This window comes from Cupressus sempervirens, chromosome 9, assembly GCF_028749045.1.
Source record: "Cupressus sempervirens isolate cs-2001-9-10 chromosome 9, ASM2874904v1, whole genome shotgun sequence".
Taxonomy (NCBI): domain Eukaryota; kingdom Viridiplantae; phylum Streptophyta; class Pinopsida; order Cupressales; family Cupressaceae; genus Cupressus; species Cupressus sempervirens.
Genome location: NC_143126.1, coordinates 44,703,232 through 44,726,572, shown reverse-complemented (window position 1 = coordinate 44,726,572; position 23,341 = coordinate 44,703,232).

Genomic DNA, 23,341 nt, shown 5'->3' with positions numbered 1-23,341 from the left:
CTGCAAGAAACAAGGACACTAAGCAAATGAATGCAGGTCAAAGACTAGCAATGTACAACTTGCACCTAGATTTAAAGGTCACTGCTAAGGTTAGAAATGTGGGCAAAGAGCTCAAAAATATAGATCAATAGAAAAATCCAATTTGACAACCAAAAAGAAAGGGAATGCATCCAAGCAAGGTAATTTCTACAATTGGGATTATAACACATGGTATAGTTGTCACTATTGTGGTGAATATGGTCATATTCTAGAAAATTGTACCAAGACACATTTTAGAGGCAAGTATAAGAGTTGGTTGAATACCAGCACCAAATAATGAACACATTAAAAAAGGACAAAGTTGATAAAAAAAAACACAACAAGGAAATGAAAAACATATGGAGAAAGAAGGAAGCAGAAGGTAGTAGTGGAACCAGTGAAGTTGAGGTCAACCAATCCATTAGATCAAGTGATCACACAAACCTAAAACTAAGCAAGAAGGTATGTAGGGAACTATATATTTTAATGTTACATTTTACATGAATTCCTAACATAAAGATATGTTAAATTCCATAGCTGCATAAATCAAGATGCACTAGGATAGACTTGAGGCAAGAATTGAGCAAAAGAAATCATATGCATAATTGATGTCAAGTATCAATGTTAATGTCTATAATGGCCGAGTATCACAATATGTATCAAGCTCCTATACAGATCGAGATTGTATGCTAAGCATGGAAATAACAATGGTGACTGAGTGATGGTCTTAAGCGAGAAATGAAAGAAATATATTGTGTTGACATTGAAGGAAAATTATAATGCACGTTCCCATGTATGAAGCATTTATTGAAAACTTATTTCAACCGATTCAAGGTATATTTAAAATTTTGAAGTTGATTTTCATTCACCAAATGATTAATCCTGATAACAATATCACAATTCAAAAGAAATCAAAGAGCGATTTATACGAAAGATTGTGTGATTCTATAGCATGTCATTGGTAAATTATAAAGTGAAGTAAGTATGGCTTGTAAATCAAGTTGAGTTGTTTTGTGAAACTGTTGAATTTTCTCTAAACCCTAGTTCAAAAATGGGCATCATATGCATCTAGTACTAGAAAGGAAATGTGGAATGACAATAATGAACAAATTATGAGGAATGATCAATGCCTCCATTGAAATTTAGGGCATACCATGAGGTTGTGTTGCCTAGAGATGCATTAATTTATCATCAATTCCTCTTATATTCATTATGGTGGATGATGCTCACTCAAGCTACATGTACGAGATAGGGGAAATTGGAGACTTTGAACTTAGAAATGCATATGACAAATTGTGAAAAAATGGAGTGCTGAAGAACGAAAATAAGATTTTTAATGAAAAACTACTTACTCATGCCCTAGTGTTTCCCAAAGTTTTAAAGTTGAGTGGATAAAATCATTTTAAGAAAGGTTCATGATATGAAATTGTGGCTAGAAAGTAGGCCAGTGAAAATCAATAAGGCAATAATTCATCATGTGACAGGGTATCCTACCCTAGATCGAGTGAAGACATTTTGCTCAGCAAGGTATGTTATTGAAGACCAAACAAAGGTCAAGTGGAATGGTTGAGGCATGTCTATAGATGGCATTAAAGACCTCATTATTGAATTCACAATACATCTAATTGCACACAAATTCTACTAGTTGAGTTGATTGAATAGTGTGCCTTGCATTGCAGTTGATTTAGGTTATAAAATTGTTAAGAAAGATCATCAACTATGATTTTTTCGAGTTGCAACTGCAATAGTTATCTGAGAATCATGTAATTTTGGGTCACTTATTATGTGTATATTTTTCTATGTGAAAAATTCATTTCCAATAGTAGGTACTATAGTATGGGACAAAATAAGACCAGTGACCAAGCAAATCAATTATTATACTAAACAATTGGGAGAAAATTTTGAGAGAATTTTGGATAAGCACTTTAAGGAGTTTAAAGGAAAAATGAGGAATAGATTGAGAATTACCCAATCATTCATTGATCACTATTTTGATGATATTTTTTTCATGGTGGCCACTAACTATACATATGCATAGGTTGTACTACCAAGGGTTGCATGGCTAAGGCCTATACAATATGAGGTAAATATTGATGAAAAAACTGCAGCTATGGCAACCTTGTTGTCTAAAGAGATTGACACAAATATCAATCCATTTGGCACATTTGAGGCAACAAAGATAAAAATGATGATGCAAACCAAAGTGTCAAAGATGGACAAAAAGTGGAAGAAGATGATTTCTAATCTTGAGGGAACATTTGGTGAAGGACCCTTGCAAATTACTGCAGTTAAAGGGGAAGATGAAGAATCTGAAGAAGAATAAAAAGGAAATTAATTAATGGTTGTCAAGCCTATGGAAATAATACAAAATAAAATTGTGGTAGTAGATCCTAAGGTTGAGAGGGATTTGAAGAAAAATATTATACCTCCTACCTCTACACCTCAAAGAGGAATATCAAGACAAGGATCTAAAGAAGCGTCCCCTGAAGTTGCACCAAAGAAAAGCATAGCAAAGATAACCAAGCCAATTAAGGGAAAAGGCATGCCAAAGAGTAGAGGAGGTGGAGCAACAACAAACTTAAGAGTCTCAAAACCATAAAGAGGCAATACAAGCTCTCGTACAACTGTCAAGTCTTATGGATGTCTCTACTAAAACATTGATTGCTACACTTGTACAACAAGTCATACCTACTCTAAATAAGAGTGATGCTATAGGATAACTGATACAAGGACCAAGTGTTGAAGCTACACCATTGTTGAGTGTCAACACACCAAGGTCTAAAAAGATGAAGAGAAATGTTTAGTCACCTAGGAAGCCAGTGACGCTGGATGAGGTCATTGTTATTCCAAAGTACAACCTAGACATAATTATTTTTGAACAAATGAAAACTTTGCAAGAACTCTTAAAGAGAAAGATAAAACAATAAGAGCTGAGAAGAGAACATCAGCAATGATAGGTATTGCATGAAATAAAAGACATTTTTGTAGATGCATTTGACATTCATAGTGTAAATGAGCAAAACCCAATAATTGATCCATTAATTCATATTGTTAGAAAGTAAATATTGAGAACATTGATGCCAATGAGAAATTGATGAGATGGTCTAAAAAGAAATTTGACCACAAAGTTATGGAGAAAGTTTCAATAGAAATAGCAATAAAATAGGTTGAACTTTCAAATCTTGTACATATTATAGAAGGAATTTTGCAGAGTATTTATTCTTTGTATAGAAAAATTAGTGATGTTGAGTTCCTCACATTGGAGAATCCAAAGTCTATTAATAAAATTCAAGCAAACTTGAAGTCATCAACAAATTCTTTGAGCATGGATGCAAGTTCAAGTTTTATTCTGTTCAATAGACTAACTTTTACACAAGGAAGGTTAGCTGAGTTACAGGCTAAAGATTACAACTTGAGAGCAAAATTGTTCTCCATTTAGTCCATGTTACTACCTCATGTAGAGGTGATGCAAAAGGAACTTTCAATTTCACAAGTATTGGTTAAGAGAGATCGTCATCTTTCTACAGAGGATAGTTTGGTTGATCTAGTTGCTCAGCTAGAAGTAAAGATTCAAGTTTTTGGATTAGTCAGTTCCAATTGGGATCATGCATTTACAATTATTTTATGGGTTCATACAAAAAATTTGGACAAATATAATTTGACCACAATACCCCAATAGCCATAAGTGTCAAAAACAAGGGGAAAATTGAAATATTGAAATGAAAAAGGGAAAAGGGAAAAAATGAACAGAAAACACATATTATATATCAAGAACAAGGTGGAAATAAATTTTTGAGAAAAATGTATAGATGACGTATATAGACCAAGTCATTGGGGGGTACTTATTTTTTTTAGATGTGATGATAAGTCATCACAAAGTGTTTTTGCCACTAATGTCAAAGGGGAAAATTGTTGATCTCTAATCCATGTTGCCTATTAGTGTTAAACACTTAGTTATTTCCTAGGCAGTGTTGGTTAGTCATTACTATGACCGAGCCATCCAATACGGGTCGAGCAATGCGTGATAGACTTGTTCACATTTTAGTTTGAGCTGAGCAGGTCTTTGGTTGGTGAGTTCTCTAGTTTTGACATAGTGACAGTGTATGTCAAGCATGTTGAAAGTCATTTGATGTCAAGTGAAGGAGAGATGATTTATGCTGAGTGACACAGTTACTACCAAGCATTCAGAAGCCCATGGACAACATGAATATCAGTATGGATCAAGTGTTAGAATATTTAAGTGTCAAGTTAATCAGTTTTGACATATGTGTTTGTAATGGCACAAACACTTATGTAAACCATTTTTGGTCTACTCCTACACTTAATTTACAAATTATAGAGATAGCTAAGAAGGTAATTACATATTTTGTTAGAGATCATTGATCCCTATGTGAGGTGATCAATTAATCAAAAAAAATGGAAGTACAAAATGGAAAAAGAGATGAATCTAGATCGTTGATCTTGATCTATAAGGTTCATCAATTATGTATTTAAAGAGGGATACAAACCCTAAATCATAAGGATGGGATAAGGATGCGAGCAAAGATGAAGTGATAGAAAAGGAGCTTGTGTTTATGAGAGGAAAAGAGATCAAACAGAGTAGTTGAATAGAGCATAGAATTGATCTGATAAGGATTTCAAATCAAGATTGGAAAGAGAAGGTCCATAATCTAGCAACAGAGTGCTAATCGAAGGATCAGGTACTAAAACATTCTAACCAATGTATCAGGGAAATCTCTTAACCGAGTGGTCTTAATAGGCCTATTCAAATCTCCTAATAGAGTGCTTACTTAGTTGTAAGTTAAATCCTTTAATCAAGGTAGACTTAACAATTCTTGTAAGCTCCTAACAACAAAGACCCCTTACAAGGTAGATCAATAGAAGTGATCGAATATTGTAGCCTTAAGAGGCACACTTTATCATAGTTATAGTGAAGATTTGTGTGTGTCATCCCCAACCCAATTTTACCTTCAACTTGGGAGTTTCTAGGTAACCAAATATCTTGTGTTATGTGTGTACATTTACTTTCATGTTTATGGATGTGATGCACACTTGATCTATTACAGCATAACATTTATATGTTTAGTGATCTAGATATGAGATGGGTAAATGGTGAATGTATTTGATTTGTTTGAAGAAGTTAAAAAATTTATAGATAATGATTCATCCCCTCCCCTCTTAGTATCTCACTTCCCAATAAGACTTCCAACAACCTATAGTATATTCCATAAGAGGAACTTGAGAATATATTCTAAGATTCTAGTAATAAACAAAATGTTCATTATTTTCCCACATGTCCTCCTCATCAAAAGGAAAATGGTTATGTCATCTCTATAAATGAATACTCATATTATTGTTGATGCAAGTATTCACCACAACCATAGTATAATACATCCCAAAATCTACTAGAATTCTACTTTGATCGACCTCTTTACACCAATTGCCTCTACCTTTGATCACTTTGGCCAACTTGATTATCATTTGACCCCATTTCAAAGCATCTCAAGTCTTTTTCAAGACTTATCTAAGCATTTCAAAATCCATTCAAAAGGACCCAAATGCTCCAAAATCATCCCAAATCAACCCTAAATATTTTAGAATCAATGAAAAATCCTTCTAATATCATCAAAAATCATTTCAAAGAAAGTCTAAAATAGTTCAAAATATTCCTAAACCCAAAATATTTCAAAACCAACTTTCATTACTTTTGAACCAAACTTGGGCATTGTTGAGTCTCTTAGTTCTTGACTACATCTTGTCATATCTTTGTTAGACTCATAACCATCATTCCAATCTTCATCAAACATTGTCAAATCAGCCTTGGGCATTATTGACTCTCTTAGTGCCTAGTCAAACCCTAATCAAACCTCATCAAATTAAATCAATTCATCATTTTCAAATCAATATCAGCAAACTTGAGTCCCTGAGTACCTAATCAATCCTTCAAATGAGCTCAATCATCATCATTCTCGAGTCTATTAGTGCATGATCAAGTCAATTCAACCTCATCCAAATCAATTTGATAGTATTGGTAGAGTATGTCAATGTTATTCCAAACCAACTTTATCAACCAATTTTGATCAATTTTATGGTCTTGATAGACTTTGTTAGTGTCATTGATCATCAATCCTTATCCAAATCAAATTGACACATCATCAAACCCTCTTGAGTTGATTTGTCATCATTATCAAATAAATTAATAATGTTTCAATCCACTTCAAAATTACCAAAATTGCTTTGAATCTTTAGCAATATCATCAAATCGGATTATCCTTGTATTAAATTAATTAATTTGGCCAATCATCAACTAACTTGTCCTATTGGAGAAATAGCCTATACTTTATTCCTATATTCTAACATTTTGATCATATTGATTTCCCCTCTTTCCTAACTCTCCCAATTAATTAATTATATATTAATTAATCATCACCATTTCTTGAATTATGGGAATTTTTATAATTCCTAATTCAAAAATCATAACTCTTAATCTTCTACTCTAATCATTCTTACCTCCTACAATTATGCTTCATGACTCACTACTAATTTTCCTTTAAACTTATTCCACTTTTTCCCCTAAATTTGTGCTTCCTAAATGCCTACTAATTTACCTCCACCTTTCCTGACATCCTTGTCCTTAATTTATGCATTGTGCATTCCAATTGTCCAACCATTTTTTGGTAATTATGAGAATCCTTCCAATTTGCACATTTAATTTCTATGTTTGTGCATTTGGCTCTTAAGTTAATGTAGGAGCATCTTGGGTGTAAGCGTAACCTTGCATCACCCAAAAATATTTTTATTTCTAGTTTTGTGTTTTCAATAAGGGTTATTCCAATGCAAAGTTGGTATTTCTAGAAGTTTACTAATTTCAGTAAGTTGGTCTTATGTGCTCAGATTGATCTAATCTCATATGTGGAGGTTTATCTTAGACATATCAGCCTAGAACATGAGTTTCATTGTCATATCATATGTATTAGTGTGGTTATTGCATGTTTTCAATATGAATTTTGGCTATCCAAACTTTAGGATCAGTGATGAAGGCCTAAGTGGCTCTAAAATAAAGTCAAAGCTTAGTTGATGGGTGCTTGCATAATTGGTCATTGTAGAACTTTAGCTAAGGATTTTGGAATAGGGTTATAATAGCCCGATGGGTCAATGGTTCATTAGTTATGGTATCTAGAAGTGGGCCATCCGAAAAAATAATCTTTAAATTGCCTTGAGTCGATCCTATGTAATAAAGTGTAATAAAATAATGCAATATGAGATTGGTCGGCCTCAATGGTTAGGGCTTAGTGTCTAGAAATTTCCTGGGCAGTGAAAAATGCCTATACAAGGAAGACTTGCAAGTTTTCTAGATTAGTTTCTAGTAATAGTCATAGCTTTTTCTTGTAGATTATTGTAAGGAAGGTACCCATGTGGGTTTGCATATTGTATTTCAAAATTTTGTAATCCCGCATTTGTAGCAATAATAAGAAGCCCATATTTTGTTCTCACAAATTGTTGTTATTTATCTATTTTTGTTATGTGTTTATGGTATTAAGGGGAGCACCTTTCATCAAGTGGTATCAGAGCGAGAGTTCTTGAATGTGTAAATGGATCATGGACCATGAATTAATTTTTACCTAGATCGTGGTTTGGATTGACCGTGTAGTTAAATTGATGATTGTGAGGTAATTTGCACTTGGATTTGAGTAGAAACACAAAAATCCCTCCACAAAGATAGTGTGGTGCCAAAGGTGTTACACATGAGGATTTTAGAGCCCTCTAAAGGAAAAATGAAAGCATTGCAAGAACAAATGCATAGAGGGATGAATCTCATCATAAGAGATGAGAGTGAGGATGACAAATAAGGAGAAGAATACATTGATTAGACAAAAGAGGAAGTTTTGAACTTAGCAGAAGAAAATCTTTTTAGGGTCATTTCCTAGAATGAAAAAAGGCATAAGTTTGAGGTTCTCACATTTTTGGGAAATTCAAACCGAGAGGAATTGATCGATTAGATCAATGAGTTAGAAGAATACTTTGAGTATGAAGATATTGAGGATCTTGATAGGGTCAAGTTTGTGAAGGCCAAACTGAAGGGTCATGCAAAGATCTGGTGGTAAGAGATTTGATTGGGGCAAAATAGATGAGGGAAAGATAAGATTGCATGATGGGATCAAATGATAGCTAAATTGAAGTGACAATTCATTCTTGTGGATTATGAACTTGATTTGTTGAAGAAAATACAAGGGTTGAATCAAGTAGCAAGATATACTCAGGATTATACATAAGATTTTTACTGAGTTCTCATCAAGATGGTTCGTGTAGAAATTAACAAGGAGAAAGTTTTATGTTATCTTTATATGTTGAGGCCAAGAATTAAGGATGGATTGAGTCTGGTCTGGATGAATAGTATTGAAGAGGCATACCAGTTTTTCCTAAGAATTGAGGAAAAGCTAAACAAGAAGTTTTATAACAACAATAGTGGTAGAGGTCATGGTGGAAGATCTTGTGGATGATCTTATGGAGGCAAAAATGAAGATCAAAAGAAGAAAGTTGAGGCTAGTGATAGAAGACATAACCAGAGAAGAAATAATTCCAATCGTTTACATGATTATAATAACATAGATCAAAGAGAAGAGGAAGAGGGCAAGGATTTGGTAGAGGAGGTTTTAATGGACTTGTTTTCAATATGGAGAAGAAGGGCATAGGGCATTTGAGTGTCCCCAGTGCCAAGGAAGAACAAATAGGAAAACCAAAGGTTAGACTAAAGTTGCGCATATTAATGAAGATGTCAAATCATCACATTCTGAAGATGCTAAAAGAGGAGAAGTCGTAGTTAATAAAATAGTCCTACTGATTGGTGAGAATGAACATGGTCAAAGGAGGAGCTTGTTTTGCACAATTTTCAAGTGTGAAGATAAGTTTTGTGATGTGATCATAGATGGTGGAAGCGCTAACAATCTAGTGTCAGAAAAGATGGTCATGAAGTTAAAACTCAAGAGGAAAAAACATCAATGCCCCTATTGTATTGTTTGGGTGCAAGATGACCATAAGGTCATGGTCAATGAGCAGTGCTTAGTGAAGTTCAAGATTGGAAGCTACTAGGATGAGGTGTTATGTGATATTGATGCAATGGAGCCAACCATTAAAGTCTTCAAAAACTAGAATGAGCCCTCAAAATCCTCTTCACTGAAGTATTGAATAAGAAAATGCCCTGTTCAAGTCAATGTGCCAAAACACTCATCTCAAGTGTTCAAATAGGTGGTTCAAGGTTCTCACAACCCAATGTAAACTAGGCAATCCTAATCACTGGGATATCCCAATTCTCCAAAACAACTAATCACTAGTTGCTTAGTAGGCACAAATGACAACTTTTGACATAAATCCCCTAAAACACAAACTAGGACTAGGGGAGACTCAAGGATGGATACCTGGTCTTTAGGCCCTAAAAAGGTGGGATGATGGATGGATCCATACTATGCAACTTCCTTCCAATGGTTGCTTCACAATCCCTACCTTAGGCTTGCAGTCCTTCAATATTGTAAAAAAAGTTTAAAATGAGAAAACTCCACACAACCCTTGAAGTAAATCATGGATTTGGATACCCTTTTGGGTCTTATGAAACATACCTAAGCACCAAGACCATGAAGTGAAATTAAATTAGGTATTCAACACTTTCTCTTCTGGACAATTAGCTCTATTAGGCCTCTATTTACAAAGGAGGTACATTTTCCCTTTGACAAAACCCCAACTTAGAAATTGGAACATGAAGGGACACAAAAATGAAGGTTAGAAACACGGTGTCAAGCCCTGATGACTCCTCTATATCAAGTTATGGGAGTTGTTGTTTAACTTGTAGGCATGAACATGGGTCTTGCATGCCTAGGACATCAATTTCCTTCTTGCCTCCTACAAGTTATTAGCTGAAACCAAATGCATCTTAAAGTATAGGGTCAAAACTTGGATTTCACTAGAGGCCATTAAATTCCCATGGTGAAATCCCAAGATATGACTAATTTTGTATGAAACCCTACGTCTAAGCAATAAACTATGACAATATTTACAAAATTATGGATATCTGGAGTTAGAAATTAATTCAGAACCTCAAACTGAATTCATTGGAAATTTAGTTCCTTCAAGAACCCAAAAATGTGAGTCAATCACCCTGGTCTATTTGTACATGTCCATACAATCTACTACAACATCATATTTGTAGGAAGATGGTGTTATTTTTATTGATTCAAAAGCAAAAGTGCACTTTTTTTTTCATACCACCCACCTGAAAGGGCTTATGTAGGCATCTCCAATTGTCATAACAACCTTTCAACCCAAATTTTCCCATTGGGGAGTGAAAATACAAATTTTCCAAAAAAAATTCTAAAAGTTACTTGACAACATTTTAGCAACTTTTGCAATAATTGATCAAATCAATATCAGGACTTAACTAAATGATCAAACATGGATCCAAAAAAACATAAAAATAAGGAAATATACTAAAATCCAAGTTTATTTGTCACCTTTCACCAATAGTTGACCAAGGTCTTATTATGTGTCAATCTTGGAACTAGGTCTTACAATTGGGTCCAAATAAATAACCTTCACTCCTAACCTAACCTAATAGTTCCTAGGACATCCAAGATGTCCATCAAGTGTATAGAAACACTTAGTTTTATGAAAGTACTCATGCACCAGATATCATACCTATGAATATATGTCATATTTTGTTAGATAGATTGTTGCAGTTTCACAACCATGCTGTACATGATGGGTGTGTGCAAATACCTACACTTTGACAAAGGATGAAGTGAAACATAAGCTCAAGCTATTGAAGGATATAGATGAAAAGGTATGTAGTACTACTAGAGTATGTTTTTTTGATGGAAAGAAGTTTTAAAGGGCATGAAGCATGATCATATGTGTCTTGTTGTAATTCCAAAACATGGTAAAGAAGAAGTAGAAGAGGTGCCTGCAGAAATTGTATATATGTTGGAAGAGTTTCTAGATATTATATCGAATAATGTACCTGATGGATCACCACCAATAAGGAAGATTAGTCATAATTTGAACTTGATTGTAGGTACACAGAAGGGGTTGATTCAAGAAAGTATGAACCCATATACTATACCAAAAGTATTAGCACAAAAGAAGAATGGAGGATGGAGGATGTGCACAAATTTTTCACCTATCAACAAGATCACAATCAAGTATAGATTTTCATTACCATGGATGGATGATATTATGGATTGTTTCAGCAGAGTTTTATATTTCACAAAGATAGATATAAAGAGTGGGTACCATCAGATTAGGATTAGATAAGGAGATGAATGGAATATTGTCTTCAAGAAAAGGGAAGGATTGTATGAGTGGTTAGTCATGCCTTTTGGGAAAACCAATGCATCGAGTACTTGTGTATGGCCATGAATGAGGTACTTCAGGAATTTTTCAATAAGTTTTTCAATATTTACTTAGATCTTATTTTGATCTTTAGTAAAACATTGGAGGAGCATATGCAGATTTGTAGGGTTTTCAAAAATTTATGGGAAAATTTGTTGATAAATCTAAAGATGTGTAGTTTTGTAAAGGAGTCAGTGTACCTAGGATTTGTAGTTTCAGCAGAAGGTCTAAAGATGGTCCCTAAGAAAGTGAAGGCTATCCTTGAATGGCATACTCCAAGGAGTGCTATGGAGATAAGATCTTTTCATGGACTAGTTTTTTTTTCTTTTTTATAGAAATTTCATCTGAGGTTTTAGCAGTACTTGTGAACCCTTGACTAAAACAATGAGAAGGGATAGGAAAGAATTTAAGTGGATTGTAGGAGCATATAAGAGTTTCAATTTTTTGAAACAAAAAGTTACAAAATAACCCATTTTATCACTCCCACGTTTTGATAAGGTGTTTCATGTAGACTGTGATGCTAGTGGTAGAACATTAGAAGTTGCTTTGAGTCAAGAAGGTAGACCAATTACTTGTTTTAGTGAGAAGTCAAATGATGCAAAAAGAAAGTATTATGTTTATGATTAGGAATTTTATGCTTTAGTTCAAGCGTTGAAGAATTGGAGACACTATCTTCTTCCTAAGGAGTTTGTTTTTAACTGATCATCAAACTTTACAATATTTGAATAGTCAGAGAAAATTGAATTAATGGGATTTTGAAATGGGTTGAGTTTTTGTAAAGTTATACATTTGTTTTGGAATATAGGAGTGAAAATTCTAACTGAGTTACAAATGCTCTTAGTACAAGACAACTTTTGTTGACAAAGATGCATATTGAGGTGGTTGGGTTCAAGGAATCCAAGAATTTGTATCCAGAGGATCCTAATTTTGGTGAAGCTTGGAAAGCTTGTACAAAACATGTTACATTTGACAGGATGAAGTGGTTGGATTTCATAATCCAATATGGTATGTTGTTCAAAGGAAGTCATTTGTGCATTCTATGAAGTTCTATGAGAGAGAATCTCATCAAGGAGAAGCATAGTGGAGGATTCGTTGGACATTTTTGTAGACATAAGAACATTGTTTTGGTTGTTGTGCATTATTACTAGCCACATTTGCAAGATGTTAAGAACTTTGTACACAGTTGTAGAGTATGTCAAATAGAAAAGGGACTAAAGTAGAATACAAGTTTGCATAGTCATTACCTGTACTAGAGAAGTCATGGGAGAATGTCAGCATAGATTTTATTTTTTGTTTACCAAGAACATAGTGAGGGCATGATTCAATATTTGTGGTGGTTGATAGGTTTTTGAAGATGACACATTTCACTCCCTACAAGAAGACTAGTCATGTTGTTCATGTGCCAAAGTTGTTTTTAAGATAAGTGGTGAGACTACATGGTCTTCCAAAGACCATAGTTTATGATCAAGATACCAAGGTGTAAGATATAAAAAAATATGGTTGAATAGGGTTTAGAATAACACACATAAAAGAGACCCTAAACCCATATTTTTATACATACATTTGAATTGTAAGGAGATGGAATGTAAATCTAGAAATGCTAATATTGAAATGAAGAAATGAAAGTACTTACCTTCGAAAAAGAATATGTTGAAAACCATATCAAACAATTCCAAAAACTGTTGATTTTCACTTTTTTGAATCAAAATTGTGAGATCTACAAAACCCAAAAACCTTTTGTCTTTTTGAAGAAGGTTGACCTTGACCCAAAGACAAGGTAAGATCTTACCCCTTTATTTCCAACCTTGACCTGCAATACTCCGATGAAATTATGTTCATAGATCTTGAAAGTTTGTTGAAAAAGGTACTCAAATCTATAGTGATATTCACTATCTCACACCTGCTCTTGCAAGAAAAAGGGTTTTATTGTTTGGATGAGGAGTTTTCCTTAGTCAAACCCTAGTTTAGAATCAACCTTCATAATTGAATTGAAATAGAGAATACCACCAAGTAGTAGAAATAAATCGAACAAAGAAGCTATGATATTCAATAGATATGCAATTGTATTTGAAATGTAAACAAGTATATTGATATGAAATCTTGGACTCAATAATGTAAATCAAAACCACAAATGTAAGTCAAAACCTCCATGGTTGTATGCTTGAAATTCACCTTGAGGAAGATGAATAGATCTTGAAGTTGAACAAAGGATCTTGAAGGAAGATTACACCACCATGATAGATAGATCTAGGGTTTGAATAATGAATCTTGAATGCTTGAATCCTTGATCTTCAATGGAGAACTTGAATGTTTAAATAAGTGATTGCTTGCTCACTTGATTTGCTTGCTTCAATTCAATGAAAGGTGGATGGTTGATCATAAAAAGTACATATCTCCTCATAGAAAATGGATGTATAAATGAGAGAAGGCTTCCTTTTATACTAGTTTAGGGCACAAACTTCTAGAGAGGCTAACATAGGAGAATTAAATTCCAATTATGCCTTAATCCCTAGAAATGGACCTAGATTAAATGCAATTTAAGGGTTTACCATTCTGAAGCCCAAAATAGCCAACTCGGGAGTGGGAAAACAAAATTTTGAACATCTCCCTACATCTAGCAAACTTTTTGATGAAAAAGGGGGGACCTGGGTTAGGGTCAAGGTCGAATTTGACCTAAGTCATGGTCGAGATCATCCTTGACCTAAGTCAAGGTTGAGGTTGTCCTTGACCCATGGGTTTAGGACTCCTGGAAAATGAGCCACAAAAACAGTGCCCGAGGAGGCCCAAATAGAGCCCTAAACAATTATAGAAGATAAGAAGGGGGCAAAAAATAGAGGACAACTTGATGAAGCCCCAAAACATCCCCTAAGAAGGACTAAACATTCTTAACATAGAAGTGCTTCCATTTTAAGAAAATACATTAAGCCCCCACTTTAGCGGGAGTATGGAAATCGAACATGCTCACGGTAAAGGAGAATGTAATGTCCCCTTTTTAGCATTCATAGCATGATGTTGTTGTTAGCCTATTTCCCCATGGTCCCGTAGGCTAACCAAGACATTAAAGGGGCTTAGAGGCCATTTGGCCTAGATAGTTTCAGTTGTAGGTCTTTTTGAGGGGTTTTGAGGCAACTTTGGGCATACTTACTATTTATAGTAAGTCATCTTAGACATGGGCTGACATCCAGTGGCAACGGTATGTCGATGGTAATTGTTTAAAATCGACAAGAAGACTTGTTTATCATTGATAAGATTTTTTATGCATTGATAAAGCTAGTTTATAAAGTCAACTTTAAATATTTAACTTTATTAATGCATAGACTATAGTTTGTGCAAAATATTTAAATTAAAAGAACCCCCTTTATTTTATAACACATTGGAGACATAAGTTACATAAAGGGAGTTATATTTTATCCCACATTGAGAAAATGAAGGATGGAGCTCTTGTAAGAACGCTATAAAAGAAATGGAAGAGCTTCTTTTAAGCATGCTTGGAAATATCAAAGAAATTGGGAAATTTTCTGGAGATTATGTCTCAATAGTTTGAAGGACAAAATCCCTTCAAGCTGGAAATCTTGACGCCATTGAAAGATATGGTCTTGAGATTGAAAAGGGTAGCAGTCTGAAAAAGTAGATACGAAAAAGCAGTCCGAAAAAGCGGAATCGAAAAAGAAAGCCGAAAAAGCAGTCTGAAAAAGCGGAACCGAAAAAGCAAGCCGAAAAAGTAGTCTAAAAAAGCAGTTCGAAAAAGCAAAGCAAAAGGGACAGCATTGAAGAAAATTATTACAGCCATCTACAACCAGGTTCCTTTATTAGTATTTTTTTTAGGGTGTTATAAGTTTCAGTTGTAAGTGTGCATTATACCAGCATTATCATTTTGTAATCCATGTAAATGTCGAAAGTCTTGGCCATATTTCATGAGCATTGTATTAGAAATTTCATTGCAAATTAAGAAGATAATAGTTGTTGGTGTCATTTAAGCAATTCAATATCATTATTTATCAGCTAGTTAGTTTGCACACCAACTGTTTGTAAAAATGTCAATTGGTTGTAGGTGTTCATTTCTCATGCTTAGATCATATATATGCATTGAATATTGTCAAAATTAGTAGCACACTCATGTTAGGCGATTGTGTAGTCCATTTGGAGTCTTCTAGCACAAGATTATCATTGATGCAAATTGAAAAAGAGTCATTTAAAGCCAGGTGAAATACTATATCAGTCATTTGTCCCTTGCATGTGAATTGTTTGATGAAATTCCTTGAGCTTTTATCAGCATTTTTTGAGAGCATATTTGAGGAGGGTCATTACAGAGAAGAAAGATCCAAGTGGATTCGCAATGAGATAGAATAACACTTAGTTGACAACATGAGCCCCCAAGCCAAGGATCCTAACTTAACATACATGCACAAGGGTGTGAAAACAAACAAAAACAAAAACAAAGCTAAAAGACACAAAAAGAGGGGTTAGTACTAGAACAAACCCAAATCAACTAGTAAAGGAAACCTTGTTAAGAAATGCTTCCTATACTAATATCATATTTGGAAAGCTATCAGAAAAGCATAAATGATTAAATAAGAAAGACAAGAGAAACACTATAAATAACATAGCTTCATGATCCAATCTTACTAGCATGAAAATGGAGAGAGAGAGAGAGAGAGAGAGAGAGAGAGAGAGAGAGAGATTGCCTCATCCAATAAGATGCCCACCTTACTGTGAATCACCAAGGAGGGAGAGCCCACAGGTGGCCAACCTAGTAGTTCACCCAAAAACTATGCTTTGAAACTATAAACGTGTCTTCTGATGACTTCTAGAATATTCATAGATCCACCTTCTTGTATCACTATGAATATAAAATGTGTGTCCCTTCAGGATTTAGCAACTTGTGTGCATTACCTTCTGTAGATTTAGCATATTGAAAATTGAAAAATGCATGTCTCTTCAGGATTTAGCTACTTATGTGTGTTACCTTCAAAGAATTTAGCATATTGAAAAATAGAAAAACGTGTGTCTCTTCAAGATTTAGCAACTTGTGTGTGTTACCTTAAGAGTATTTAGCACATTAATAAAAAACTAGACCCTATATATGCCCCCCAACCCCCTATCATGGATATTTACAAGACATGATAAGGAAGAGAAAGAGGATACCTACTTCACAACATAAGGTGATATCCTATTAACAACAATGTACACTATGTTCCTAGAAAAGGGTATTGACCCCTACATCTAAGAGCATAGATAATTGTGAAAAGGATATGTCACCTATGGAAAAAGATCCTCAAAGAGAAAGAGATCTTATCAATAAAATCTTCACTGTAAGGAGTACTTTAGATAAAATATCATCTTTGAAAGATAAGCCAAGTAGGAACAAAGATTCAATCATCAAGCCCCCTAAAAACAAGAGGGAGAGGAATCTTTGATTGAGGGAAAAAACTCTAACATCAAAGAAAGGGTAAGAGATTATAAACAACATAATTTGAAAAATAAAGAAGAGGCAATGACCTAGGACAACAACCTCTCATAGAAAAGAATATCCATAGATAAAACATCAATCATTATAATAAAATAATGTTCCAAGATAAACAAAATGCCACTAAGCTAAGGAAAGAAGACCCCTAGAAAAAGAGAAAGAAGGAAGAACCTTGCCCCCCTAGGGATGAAAAAAAGGGATACCTTTGCCAAACAAATGTTTTTAGAAAAGACATATGGAATAATAAAAGAAAACTATGGATAATTATTAACATAATACAAAACCATAGGTATAAAATACAGAAAGGATAACCAATTGAGCTCAAAATAAAACATAATGGATCTTTAGAGAACTAAAAGAAATATTGCTTGCCCCACACTGAAGAGACAAGAGGAGAAAAGATCTATGTTATAGAGGAATGTGGAGTAAAATTATGAAGAAACCTCAAAGGGAAAGTTTCTTTTCTCTTCCCTTTAATATCATTATGGATCAAATAGGAAGGGGGAGGTACTTTAAAGAATTATTGCACATTTGCATTGGGAATATGAATATTAGGAATCAAATTAGGAAGGATAGGATTAGGATTAGGAGGATTAGGAACTAGATTAGGAAGAGTGTAGGAAGTGGAAATAATGAAAGACACAACTAGAGGAACACTTGGAACCACAATTGGAAAAGGGTTGAATAGGTATAAGGAATACTATAGTAAGAAGGTTGTGAGGTAGGTAAAGAAACTAGTGGAACACTCACAGGAAGAGATGTAACCATTATAGGAGGAGTGTAGGTAGGAATTCTAGGTAAAGGAATGGAAGAAGGTTCCACAGTAGTAACAGGAGAAATGAATCCCAAATCTTGAACTTCTTGAATTAAAGGTTTGATACCACACATGAGATTACCACCTTGATCACTATCACAAAGAACTTTCTTAAAGGCCTCTATAGCTTGACTAGAATTTCGAGGATAGAACATTCTAGGTGCATCAATGTTGTAAATAGTGGAACATGAAGGTACCCATGCACACACCTTATGGTAAAGATCAATTGAAGAGGTTATAGAGGAAGATGAGAAAGGAATAGGATCAATGGAGATCTTATTTTGAACAATTTTCATCCTCATTTCCATATACCTCATTAAGGGATCTATCCTCTTGTAAAATAAAAGCTTCATCAAAGTATTCAAATAAGAATCATACATGTTGAAAACAAAGTAACTCTACAAGCTTGAAAGATGTAAATATTTTTGTATTTTTAAAGAAATTTTGCAAAAAAAAATTACCATTTTTGAAACTTAAGCATAAAAGGAATCTACTTTCTAACACAAGATGCAAATCTAACACCAAAAAGAAAGAGTTGTCACAAACAGGTTCACCAAAATGTAAGATATAAAAATATGGTTGAATAGGGTTTAGAATAATGCACATAAAAGGGACCCTAAACCCATAATTTTATACATACATTTTAATTGTAAGGAGATGGAATGTAAATCTGGAAATGCTAATATTGAAATGAAGAAATGAATGTACTTACCTCCAAAAAAGAATCTACTAAAAACCTTGTCAAACAGTCTCAGAAATTGTTGATTCTTACATTCCCAAACCAAAAACTATGAGATCTAGAAAACCCAGAAACCTTTTGTCTTTCTGAAGAAGGTTGACCTTGACCCAAAGCCAGGGTAAGATCTTACCCTTTTATTTCTAACCTTGACATGCACTTCTCTGACAAAAATTATGTCCACGGATCCTGAAAGTTTGTCAAAAAGGGTACTCAAATGTACACTGATATTCATTGTCCAGCACCTACTCCTACAAGAAAAAGGGTTTTCTTGTTTGGATGAGGGGTTTGCCTTGGTCAAACACCGATTTGGAATCAACTTTAATAATGGAATTGAAATAGAGAATGCTAGCAATTAGTAGAAATAAATCTAACAATGAAGCTCTGATATTCAATAGATATGAAATTGTATTTGAAATGTAAACAAGTATATTGATATGAAAGCTTGGACTCAATAATGTAAATCAAAACCATAAATGTAAGTCAAAACCTCCATGATTGTATGCTTGAAATCCACCTTGAGGAAGAATGAATAAATCTTGAAGATGACAAAGGATCTTGAAGGAAGATCACACCACCATGATGAATAGATCTAGATTTTGAATAATGAATCTTGAATGCTTAAACAAAATCTCTTCAAAGGCTTGAATGCTTGAATCCTTGATCTTCAATGGAGAACATGAATTCTTGAATATGTGATTTCTTTCTCACTATATTTTCTTTCTTGAATTCAATGAAAGGCAGATGGTTGATCATAACAAGTAGATATCTCCTCATGAAAAATGGATGTAAAAATGAGGGAAGAAGGCTTCCTTTTATACTAGTCTAGGGCACAAACTTCTAGGGAGGTCAACATAGGAGAATTAAATTCCAACTAAGCCTTAATCCCTAGAAATGGACCTAGATTAAATACAATTTAAGGGTTTACCATTCTAAATCCCAAAATAGTCGATCTGAAAGCAGGAAAACAAATTTTTCAACCTCTCCCTGCATCTAGCAACCTTTTGAATGAAAAAGTGGGACCTGGGTTAAGATTGAGGTCATCCTTGACCTAGGTTAGGGTCGAGGTCATCCTTGACCTAGGTCAAGGTCGAGGTTATCTTTGACCCAAGGTTTAGGACCCCTAGAAAATGAGCCACGAGGGAAAAATAGTGCCTGAGGAGGCCCAAATAGAGCCCTAAACAGGCATAGAAGATGAGAAGGGGTTTAAAACAAAGGACAACTTGATGAAGGCCCAAAACATCCCCTAATAAGGGCTAAACACTCTTAACATGGAAGTGCTTCCATTTCAAGATGATACGCAAGGTTTTTTAATATTCTTGGTGTACATTGCGGAAGAAGTTGAAGAAATATTTGATGCTTAGTTCATCACATGATCCACATATTGATGGACAAAGAGGAATTGTGAATCAGAGTTTGGGGAACTTACAAAAATAATTGGTTAGATACAAACCAAAAGGTTGAGATCTAATTTTACCACATGCAAAATTTACATACAAAAATCATGTCAATCAGAGTCCTTGTAAATCACCATTCTAGATTGTATATTGGAACAATCCCATAAATGGTTTTGAATTAAGGAAGTTGAATAAAAGAGAGATATGTGGTGTTGAAGCAAGGGATTTTTCTAAACGTTTGAAAAACATTCATAAGGAGGTGATGAAGCACATCACAAGAATGAATACATAGTATAAGGCTAATGACTATGTGAAAAGGAGGTATAAGGGAATTCAATGAATTCATGGTTCACTTGAGGAAGAAGAGGTTTCTAGTGGATACATAATAAGTTTAAAATGAAGAAGTTTGGACCATGCAAGATACTGAAAATGTATGATTCTAGAAATTCTTATGAAATAGAGTTGTGTGCCGAACTAAATAATCACCAATGTTTAACATTTTAGATCTAACAGAGTATTCTGAAGGCAACGATGGAGATGAGGTTACAGACTCACGGTGAATTATTCCAACAACTACTTCATCTATAAAGGAGATTAAGGAGATATTAGAAAGTTGTGTTGGAAGAAGCACAAGGAATAGAATATAAAAGCATCTGGTCAAATGGAAAGGGAGACTAGTGGAGGATTCATCATGGTTGGCAAGGGAGGAGGTCGATTGTCTTCTTTTTCTCTGACCATCTGAGATGTGATAGCGTCACTTCTCAAATTACCTCAAGTGTCTGATGTAGGAGCATCCTAGATGTAAGGGAAATCTCAAACCAATCAAAAGTATTTATATTTCTAGTTTTGTATTTTCAAAAGGATTATTTCTATGTAGATTTTCTCTTTGTGGAAAAATGTTAATTTTAGTAACTTGGTCTTATGTTTTTAGATTGTTCTAATCTCATATGTGGAGGTACATCTTAGACATATCATCTTTTCATATGAGTTTCATTTTCCTATCATATGTATTAGTGCAGTTATAGTAGATTTTTAGAGCAAATTTTTGCTATCCAAAATTCAAGCTTAGCAATGAAGGCCTAAATGGATCTGAAATGAGGTCAAACCTTGCCAAATTGAATGCTTGCACAATCATTTGCTATAAAAATTTAGTTGAGGATTCTAAAATGGGCTTATAATAGTCCAATGGGTCAACGGTTTGTTAGTTATCGTAATTAGAAGTGGGTCATCTGAAAATGTAATTTGTAAATGTCCTTGAGTCAATTCTGCAATTTTGCATTTGCAAAGATAATAAGAAGCCCATATTTTGTTCTTTCAAATTGTTGTTAATTCTTTGTTTATGGTATTAAGTGCAACACCCTTCATCAAGTTGTATTAGAGTGGGAGTTCTTGAGTGTGTAAACAGATTACTGACTATGAGATAGTTTGCACCAGGACTATTGTCTACGCTATTAGAAATAATATATCACCAATATAACTGAGGGGCGGGGTGAATCAGTTATATATTAATCTTAAGCAATTCTTTAATATTCAACCAAGTAAGAAACAATCATAAATGAATGTGCATACATAATAACACCAAATATGTTGACTAGGGAAACCCTTGATCAAAGGGAAAACCCCGGTGGGAACGACGCCCACAAAATAATGTACTAATCTAAATATTCCTTGTTAGAGGATGGACCCTATTAGGAGTTTGTTACAACACTTAGTACAATGAGTCCCTGTTAGGAGACTTTGAATCCGTGTTAGGAGATTCCAGCCCTATTAGGAGTTGAAGAAGATAGTTGAACCCCACTGTCCAAACAGCTTCAGGATCAAATCAACGAACCCATTGTCCAATTGATCTCAGTATTATTCCTTACTGAATAATAAATGTGAAATAATCTTTAGCTTCTTCCTTTGTCTAGTACGTCAAACTTCTTCACCTTTAGATCATGCAGTCAGATTTGGAACATTGTATCCATCAATAACCTTTAAGGTCACGCATTAGCAAATTACTCTGCTCCTCTAATTCACAATATGCAAGTCTCCTCTACTTCTCAATATCCAATAATGATATTTAAAACTTGGAAAACATCTTTCCTTTATACCATACTCAATATTAATTCCTTGAGTTGGCTCCATACTTTATCATAAGTTAATTAAATGAAATACACATTTAATTAATGTTGTTGGCTCACAGTTATACACAACTTTCCACACGTGCGACTTCAATACCTACACACTTGCTGAGATCATCAGTGGTCAGTCTACTACCTCTACTTAACTATGCAACCCTTCATTCCAAATACAATGTGCTATATTGATCATATAATAGAAATTATTTTCCCAATTCTCTATTTCCCTACAATTCTCTGTAAATCATTAATAACTTATGTACATTATCGATTCAGGTTCTGCGCACTTGTTCACATGTTACATACATGTTGTAGTATATGTTGGTAACACAACATGAGTAGATATGCAATATATTGTCCTCAATACAAAATTCATAGCTTGATTGCTCTATTAATCTTCTACAAATTTATTACTCTATTGACATCAATGACAAACACAGTTATAAATACATCATAATGTTCTGCAATACTCCCCCATAGCATCAGCACACATGCTAACATAGACTAAGCATGTAGACAGATCATCAATTGTGAGACAGTTTTCTCTAGGGTTCCAACGGAAGTGCAAAAATGCCTCCGTGAAGAGAGTGTGGTGACGGAGATGTTACACCTAATTTTGTAGGGCCCTCCAAAGACAAATGCACAGAGGGATGAATCTTGTCATAAGAGATGAGAGTGAGGATGAAAGAGAAGGAGAACGATACATAGATCAAGGAAAAGAGGAATTTTTAAACCCAAAAGAAGAAAAGATTTTAAGGGCCATTTCCAAGATTGGAAAAAAGGCCTAAGTTTGAGGTTCCCACATTTTCAGCAAATCTTAACCTAGAGAAATTGATCAATTGGAACAATGAGTTAGAAGAATGCTTTGAGTATGAAAATATTGAGGGTCTTGATAGGGTCAAGTTTGTGAAGGCCAAAAAGAAGAGGAGGAGGCGGAGGAGACTGTTAGATGTAGGTGTGAACTGTATCACTCTGCAATAAATAAAAATGTCATTCTCTCATGGTTGCAGCAATGTAGAAGAAGAAAAATTGGAGGAGGAGGAGAAGGAGGCTGTTATATGTAGGTGTGAATTGTATCACTCTACAATAAATAAAAACGTCATTTTCTCATGGTCGCAACAGTGTAGAACTTGTCTCTTCTCTACTCATCATGTAAGCTAAGGAGTAAGGGTTTTCTCTTTGGCAAAGCACAATGGTATTTCTATTTAGTGTGTTTTTTTTTTATGTATTGCTTAAGAGTTTGATTTCATAATTAGTCTATTTCATAAATTAGATGTTCACATTTTTATCTTTTTACTGATTTTTCCGATTTATTAATTCAGATTTGAATGTATTATCTCTATAACTATTTATGTTATTGTTATTTCTTTCATAAATTAATGTTTTTATTATTTTTATAGATTAATGTTT